This window comes from Chiloscyllium plagiosum, unplaced genomic scaffold (genome assembly GCF_037043375.1).
Source record: "Chiloscyllium plagiosum isolate Xiang-an unplaced genomic scaffold, Cpla_swu_hap1 HiC_scaffold_22, whole genome shotgun sequence".
Taxonomy (NCBI): domain Eukaryota; kingdom Metazoa; phylum Chordata; class Chondrichthyes; order Orectolobiformes; family Hemiscylliidae; genus Chiloscyllium; species Chiloscyllium plagiosum.
This window is the reverse complement of record NW_028270160.1, coordinates 43,577,975-43,587,017: the sequence shown is the minus strand read 5'-3', so window position 1 is coordinate 43,587,017 and position 9,043 is coordinate 43,577,975. Positions and strand designations below refer to the sequence as shown.

The following is a 9,043-nucleotide window of genomic DNA, read 5'->3' as shown; positions in this document are numbered from 1 at the left end:
TAGCCCTAGCTCTTAACCTAACCCAAACCTTATCACCTCAAAAATTGTACACAACCATACTACATTCAGATGGCTGGGACAGTGATATGCAACAACCAAGTCTAATAATTACCTCACCTTACCCTGCCTGAAGAACTCTCCCCCACTCAGTGCGTACAAGGTACTGCTGGAGCTCAGTCAGCTAAAAACATAAAGTTTAGCAAAATCCTTAGTGTCTTGTTAGGACCATCATTAGATATCAGCTCGCTCTCCCATCTGGAAACAAATGGGGAAAATATCAGGGCACCCCAAGTGACATGTCTACTTGATCAGGCCCCATTAATGAACCAGGGTAACCAGAGCAGCTCAAAAGGATGAACATGGATGAGAAAGATGACTTGACTCGTTATATTTCAGAAATTCAGACAATAAAAATTTGGCTTCCTCCCATTGCATCATTGAAGATTCAAATGAATCGCAGGTTTACACCTCCACTATTGCACCCAGCAGACTATTGTACAGCTTGATCACTTTTTGTATAAAGAACCTGTTTTTGGCATTCACCTCATCTTTCTCTTCCACCAGCTTGAACCTATTCTTTTGTTCTAATATAATGGCACACCCTAGAGTGGGATGTAGACTTACCTAAATCTATGAATTTATGGGAAATGGTGGTTACTAGTAATGTCACTGGTATGTAATCCTAATACTGATAGCCATAGGTTCAACTTCCACCACAGCTGTTGAATCTCAACTTAGAGAAGAAAATTCCCTATCCTTACCTGATCTAGCTACATGCGACTCTCGGTCCACACAAGGTGATTGACACTTAACTCGCCTCTGAAATTGTCTAACAAAGTGTTCAATTCAAGGATAATTAGGGATGAATTACAGATGTTAACCTTGTGAGTGAGGCAGTGAAAGAATAAAGGGAGATATTAAAAAATATTTTATATGTATTATATATATAAGATTTCTTATTGAGCATTGCCTTTGATTGTGGCAAATCTCTTGGGTTTATTCAGCATGTCCTTGTAATTAATTCTATAGATGGAGGAGTCAAATGTGAATAATGCTTTTATGTCACTTTCTCTAAACCTGAACCCTGGATTCAAATTCTGGAGTGCCCATGACATCTTTCAATAGTAAATTCAATATTAAACTGACCTAGAAATATAATTTACCATTCCACTCACTTTATATTTTGCAGAGGCACCGTGAGTCAAAACATCGAATGCCCCCAGACGTCTTTCCATTCTGCCTTTGGCTGTTTATACTCTATTCATAGTTCACAAACCTCACTGGATTGATTCTCCTGATACAGGATGTACAGTAGTAAGTTGGACCAGTAAGACCCACAAGAAAATATAGTATCCATTAAATATATTAATCATTCTTTGCTCATCCTCAGTTTTATTCTCATTGAAATCCTCTAGACCTTTCACCATTTGTTTCCTAATTCAGCTTTTGCTCATCTTTTAATGCACCAATTTCGTGGATGTAGTGACACAACAAGTAGTTTTGATACTCATCAAATTTTCCAGAGCCTTTAGTTAAATCCCATCACATCAGCTGGGGAATTTGAATTCGATTCATTAAGTAAAATCTGAAATTTAGAAATAAACATTGCAGCAGTTATGGTACAAAGGACAACATTAGATTATTGTAATAATCCCATTCAGTTGATTAATATACTAAAGGGCTGGAAACCTATCAACTTTACACAGCCTGATCTCGAGACGTATAGCTACATGATTGAATCTTAACCTAGCAAGTTTATCAGTTATATTCAAGAAGGCAGTTTATCAGTATCTTTGCAAGGGCAATTAGGGATGTAGAAGAAATATTGGCTTTACCTGGGAAGCCTACATCCTGTAAATATCCAGGAAACAGATGACATTGTGTACAAGTTGACTTTAAATCTTTGACCCCAAAATGCTTCACTTTTCATTTATTGTATGCTAGTTTTAGAAGCTTTATTGCTGGGAACAATTCCGTGAGTCTCTTTCCCTGTCGTTTATTTCTCATAACAATATCAGAAATACCCACTAGGGGTACAGCTAGACTGAGACATCTTTTTCCTTTGTTTTCAGCAACATGGCAAGCAACCAGTGTAATTGTCCTTAGGAGCAATTCTGATGGCCTGGCATAGATTTTCAGCCTCCCAAAAATATTATTTGTGCGAAAGTATTTATTTGCTCTCAAATCTCAAAACATGACTTTTGCATATATATGTGAGTGTGTGTGTGTGTGTGTGTGTATGTGTGTGTGTGAGAGATCATTTTTCTTTCTGTTTCCTTCTTTTTCCTACTGATCAGGTTTTTGGATGTAGTTTTGTAATCTTCCCAACCCATCACTTCTCACTTTTCTCTGTGGGCTTCATTAAGGTAATTTTTTTTTCTGTACCTTCTTCTAATTGTCTTGATGACCTACTTAGTGTCAAGTGTTTGGAGCTGACATTTGCTAATCTTAGGGATGTATACTTCCTACATGTTCCTTTTTATGCCTCTACAGGTTTACCCTTTGTCCCTGACTGAGATATTAATAAATCATTTCTCCAAGTCAGTCTGTTTTGTTTCTTGCCTCAGGTCCTAGTACTCTGCAATTACATATTCCAGGTCTGCCCGAGATATCTTTTAGGTTTCAGCAATGCTTCTCACTCCTATAATGATATAAGTCTGCATTCATGTGTCCAATTTTATGACACTATACTCAGGGACAAAAGAATAAGTGCCTGTCATGTTCTGGGCAAGATTGTGCAAGTAAAATGCGTATTGAGCCCTCGCTCAAAAGGGATTCACTTAACACCTTCTATCCTCAGCCAGGTCATTGAGTCATAGAGATGTACAGCATGGAAACAGACCTTTTGATCCAACTCATCCATGCCGACCAGATATCTTAAATTAATCTAGTCCCATTTGCCATCATTGGGCTGATACGCCTCTAAACTCTTCCTATTCATATATCCATCCTGATGCCTTTTAAACATTATAATTGTACCAGCCACCACCACTTCCTCTGACAGCTCATTCCATACATGCACCACCCTCTGCATGAAAAATTGCTCTTAGGTTCATTTTAAATCTTTCCCCTCTCATCCTAAGCCTATGCCCTCTAGTTCTGGACTCCCCCACCCCAGGGAAAAGACATTGTCTATTTACCTTATCTATGCCCCTCATGATTTTATAAACCTCTATAAGGTCACCCCTCAGCCTCTGACCCTCCAGTGAAAACAGCTCCAGCCTATTGTCCCTATCGCTCAAACTTGCTAAACTGGTTATGATGATAGTACCATTGAATATAAAGAGTAGGTGATTCGATTTTCTCTTGCTGGAAATGCTCATTGCACTTGCATTGAATAAATATTACTTGTCACTTTCATCACAAACCTGAATTAATTTCCTGTCCATTTTCATGTGGGAATAGATTTCTGCAGGATCTGGGGTGTTCAGAATGGCACATGTCACTGTACAAACATCTGTCAACATCCTAATTCCTGGTCTGGTCATGGAAGCAAGGACATTGAAGACACTGCTGCACGTGACTGAGCCTTAGAAAGTGTCCTGTGGATTATTAGTAGCAATGTTGTGGGACTGGACTGATTGGTCTTCAATACCATAACCACAACTCCAACCAGTGGAAAGCTTTCTCCTTGGTTCCCAATGACTTTAATTTTTCTAGTGTTCTTTGATTCTACACTTGGTCAAATGCTACCTTGATGTCAAGAATAGTTATTCTTATCTCATTACTTGAATTTGATCTTCGGTCCACATTTGGCCTGGAGTTGAAATCAGGTCTATATCCAAGTAGTCCTGAGTGAAACATTACCAAAGCATCGTTGAGTAGGGTATTACTCAGGTTATTGCTGAGTAAGTGCAAATTTATTGCATTTTTGGAGACACCATCCATCACTTGATGATGACTGACGTACACTGGTGGGATGAAGATTGGCTGGTTTGGATTTGTTCTGCTTTCTCAAAACAGGACAAATCTCAGTAAACTGCCACACTGCCAGTTAGATGCCAGTATTGTGGCTGTATTGGAACACCTTGGCTCAAGGCATGGCTAGTTCTGCAGCATCTCTTCAGTATTACTATGGGATGCTGTCAGAGCCCACTACTTTTGTTATCTCCACTGTCTTCATTTGTTTATTGTTGTCATGTGGAATGTAATGTCATTAACTGGTATTTGTGATTTCAGGAGGAAATTTCGAGTTGAATTATCCACTTGTCACATCCGGCTGAAGACAGAGACACTGCAGACAATTGGTTTTGGGACCACTAATCATGTGGAGAATTAACAGAAACACGGATTGATTGAGCTGAACGTTCTGTTTCCATGATGTAAGTCTACACTGCAGAACACCCTCAGAATTTTCAAAGTATTCAGAGTTAATTTTTCTATTTCAGCAAATAATGATACTAATGAAGTAATGGACCAGATGACAACAGTACTTAGATGGCGCTGTGTGAATATGTCATTAACTGCAGAGGGTTTAGAGGGTGGCCAGCAAATCTTAGTCAAAACCTATCTTTATACCTGACACAAATGGCATGGTGGACTGTCTTATTATGGTTATTCTGCCATAAATGCCAGGAAATCAAACAGTCACTCGCATGACAGTGCGTTGTTGCTTGCAGCCAACTTGACCATTGTGAGATTGAAATAATTCACTGTTCAAGTCGATAATGAGATTTCTCAAGGGGGTTTGTGAAACTGCAAGGATGCATGTATGACTTCTTGGATTACAGAGAATCCCACTACATTATGAAATGGCACTGTCCTGTCAGACTGCTGCTGATTGTCGATGGTGTAATGAAAGAATTACCTTGACTGAATAAACAATACCCCTGTGACACTGGACATTTCTGTGTAACTTGGAGAAAGTGAGGACAGCAGATGCTGGAGATCAGAGTCACAACTTGTTATGCTGGAAAAGCACAACTGGTCAGGCAGATTCTGTGGAGCGGGAGAGTTGACGTTTCGAGCATTAGCTGTTCATCAGCATTCTTGATGAAGAGTTCATGCTCGAAATGTTGATTCTCCGGCTCCTTGGATGGCGCCTGACCAGCCATGCTTTTCCAGAGCCACATAATTTCTGTGTAACTTATTGGTTAATGTTATTGCTATCCTCAGGTGTGCTTGAATTAGCTAATTATGAAAATTTTGTTGCACCTACTCAATTTTAGAGATGGTTGGCTCGGTATCATTCTTACTAATACTCACTCCTCTGATGCAAATTTTTATTTCTAAAAATGAAATTATGGGTTTCAGGTAATATAACCCTTCCCCCACTTTCCCTCACCATCCCCTTTCCAACCCATCTATACAAGGCAAGTACATTTCGGCTTTCAGCATGCTGGGTGCAAGTACAAGTGAGCTAGGGAAATGGGAGTGGCAGCTGAATGGAGTCCCTCACCCCCGATTCTGACCCTCACCCTGATAAAAGCAACTGGAAGACTGTGGGGATATGGCAGAATTGTGCTGTTGTTAACATGCCCCATTCACTTTTCTAATCAATCTGCTGATGATCTGTTCTGCTCTTACCTAAGGCAAGACATCGCGTTCATTAGCAATCACAATGCCTGCCTCTGATAGTTGCAAACAATGATGTCAGCCAGACCTGTCATTGCAAATGGACATTCGAGATACGCATTCTGACCAATCAACATCACCTATGGTGAAAGGTGGACTTTACTGATTTTGACAACTCCAACATGACCTCTAGCATTAAGTCCTTTAGAAAAGCACAGAATATTTCTCTGTGATATTGTATTTGCATGAATTTCTTTTATGTTTTGTTTTAAAGTTGGTGTTAGCACATTAATAACAAATAGGTTAAAATAGTGAGCAAAGAAATTTTGTTAATGCATTTGTGCAGTAATAACACCCCATGGGCTTTTTTATTAACATTTATAGAATTTAATTAAATAGTTCTAAACAGCATCCATGCCAGAGCTTTCTACTATAATAGATGCTTTAACAGAGAATTACTACAGAAATTAAGGCTTATATTTTAAGTGGTTGTACCACTAATTCAAATTAGTTAAAGTTACTTTAACACAAAATAGCTGTTAAAGGCAGTGAGCTTCCTAGCAATGATGTCAGTCAGCAATAAGTCTGTGACTTAGGTAAAATCCTTCAGTGCTGCTGTCATTGCTGATGGACCAAGCACCTTCGAGACTTTTCTGATTTCCTATGAGAACACTGTTATTTCTGTGAATGCATTCTGTGCAACCAATTACTTTTTTCATCCACAACACTGAGTGCATAGAAAATGTAATTAAAAAGGCATTTAGCACCAGTGAAGTCAGAATCCCACGTGGATTGTATTTTTTCTAAATTTATAGCTAGATTATAAGTATTATTGACTGTACAGAAATTCTGTGGCAAAACAAAGATCACTCGATCTCCCTTTATAAAATAGGATTTTTTGGAAGCCTTAGTGCTTCAAAATACCATCTATTCCCATATGATTCGTGAATAGGTCATTTAAAGGTGACATGTTGTCATGTTCAACTTGTTTAGTTAAGAAATCATGTACATTCAACAATATCTCCAGCTGCAGAATACTATCAGTTAATAACACAAAGGGTTCACCATTGCAGTTACCACAGTTGTACACTCTTGCATTGCCTGACTCTGGTAAACAGAGTAACTGTGGAAACGTTTAAGTAACGTTAAAGGAAATGCATTCTGATGTTTCTTTTTCTAAATCATTGACAGAGAATCTGACAGTGGGGACTATATAAGTTGGCAGTTGTGGAGGGGTGGTGTAGTGGCAATGTTGCTGAGGCAAAAGTGAGGAATGCAGATGCTGGAAACCAGATTCAAGCTTAGAGTGGTGCTGGAAAAGCACAGCTGGTCAGGCAGCATCCGAGGAGCAGGAAAATCAATGATTTGGGCAAAAGCCCTTCATCAGGACTCAATGTCTCTGAGTTAGGTCTCTGGAAACCTAGGCAAATGTGGGAGATGATAAAATTAAGTTGGAATTTAAAAGTTCTTCTGATGGTGACCATGTGACAGTAAGACATATGAGCAGAATTAGGCCATTCAGCCAATCAAGTCTACCCCATTATTCGGTCATGGCTGATGTCTTTCTCAATCTCATTCTCCTGCCTTCTGCCCTAATCCTTGATTCCCTTACTAATCAAGAACCTATCTATCTCTGTCTTAAATGCACTCAATGACTTGGCCTCCACAGCCCGCTGTGACAATAAATTCCACAGATTAACAACCCTGAGTCAAGAAATTCCTCCTCATTTCAGTTCTAAAGGGTTTTCCCTTCACTCTGCAGTTACGTCCTCAAGTTCTAGTGTCTCCTACAAGATGGAAATGTCTTGTCCAAGTCCACTCTATCCAGGTACTCTGCAACTTTCAATTAGATCACCCCTTATATTTCTAAACTCCAGCAAGTACAGACCCAGAGTCCTCAACTGTCAAAACTGTTCACAATAATCCAATCGTGGTCTGACCAGAGCCTTATACAGCTTCGGCAGTACATCTCTGGGTGCCCCCCCCTCCCGACTCCAGTGATTCCTGAAAGATCACTCCCAATGCCTCTAAAATCTTTGCAGCTACCTCCTTCAGAGCCCTGGACTGTAGTCCATCTGTTCTGGGTGATTTGTCCACCTTCAGACCTTTCTGATTCACCAACACCTTTTCCTTAGTGATGGCCATAAAACTCACCTCTGCCCCCGACTCTTTTGAAGTTCTGGTAAGCTGCTGGTGTCTTCAACCAAGAAAACTGAGGCAAATTATCTTTTCAGTTCCTCTGCCATTTCTTGACTACATCAGCCTCATTTTCCATTGGTCCAATGTGCACTCGTACCTCTCTCTTGCCTTTTAAAAATCTGAAATAACTCTTGCAACCTTCTTTTATATTGCCAGTTAGTAGCCACTGTCAATTGTTGTTTAAAAATCCATTTGGTCCTTTAGGGAAGGAAATCTGTGATCATTGTCTGGTGTGGCCTACATCTGACTCTGGACTCACAGCAATGTAGTTGATTCTTAACAGCCCTCTAGGCAATTAGAGATTGTCAATATATACTGGCCTAGCCAGTGACATCCACATGCCAAGAATGACTGAAAAATAGGACACTACAATAAGACATCCTGGGGTTGGACAGAATATGACTATCTTATCACTGTTTTACTTAAGTAGTGCAATGGTGAGTAACCTATAACCTAAAGGAATTTATTTCTGCATTGAATGCATCAGCTATTTATTCAATATCTTTTGTATGTAAAATGTTCAGGTACGTTGGAGTATTTTTTTCAAATGACATTTATAAACAGATCCAGCTTCGGATCAGTTACATAATTAAAGTGTTGTAATTGTGTTACTTTTTTTGAAGACTCTTTCAGGTGATATATGTACTTCCATTATCAGAACAACCAGCTGACTCATTTAATATCATTGTGCAATTACTGTAACTCTAGAGTTTAATCAGAGCTGAAATTATGTAACACCAATTATTAACATGTTATCAGAATTTTTGATCTAATGCCCTAATTTGTCTATGACACAAAATAATCCTTTTTTTTCTAATTGGAATGAGTATATTTTGCTAATATTGTATTGGCAACTAAACAATTCATTTAAAACGATCAATAACCTAAGTACCATTGCATTCTTTTTGATATTATAGCTAACATGTACCATGGCATTTTCTACAATGGAAACAAGAGCTGGAGGATAAAAGAACACATTCTGTGATAGAGAATTCTGCAAGCTTGTTCGGAACTGTAAGAGATATGCACAGGAGTTCAAGAAAGAACAGACTTTCTATCCTTGCAAATGAAGTACTGGAAGACAGTTGACACAAAGAAGATCAAAACTGCACAGGAATAATGAATTAAAAGCCTATTCAAAATTTAAGGCAAATTAATAGTTTTAAATCTCATTTTTTTTAAAAAGACTATCAATAATGTTTAATCTCATTGTGTTGCTTTAAAGGCTACTCAGTAAAATGTGTATTCATAGAGAATGAAACATTTTTATTCTTTGTCTGCTAAAAGGAATTGAACATCGAAAACTCCCATTTGCCAATTGACCCTCATT

At 38.7% G+C, this 9,043-nt stretch overlaps 1 long non-coding RNA gene across 1 annotated transcript; it reads left to right on the top strand.

Annotated features, from left to right (window-relative positions):
• The first annotated feature begins 1,184 nt into the window (after positions 1–1,184).
• On the top strand, positions 1,185–8,777 carry LOC148145980 (uncharacterized). The gene is made up of 3 exons (XR_015761015.1): positions 1,185–1,314; positions 4,180–4,322; positions 8,631–8,777. It is a non-coding gene; the product is annotated as an uncharacterized LOC148145980 (long non-coding RNA).
• Positions 8,778–9,043: the final 266 nt, after the last annotated feature.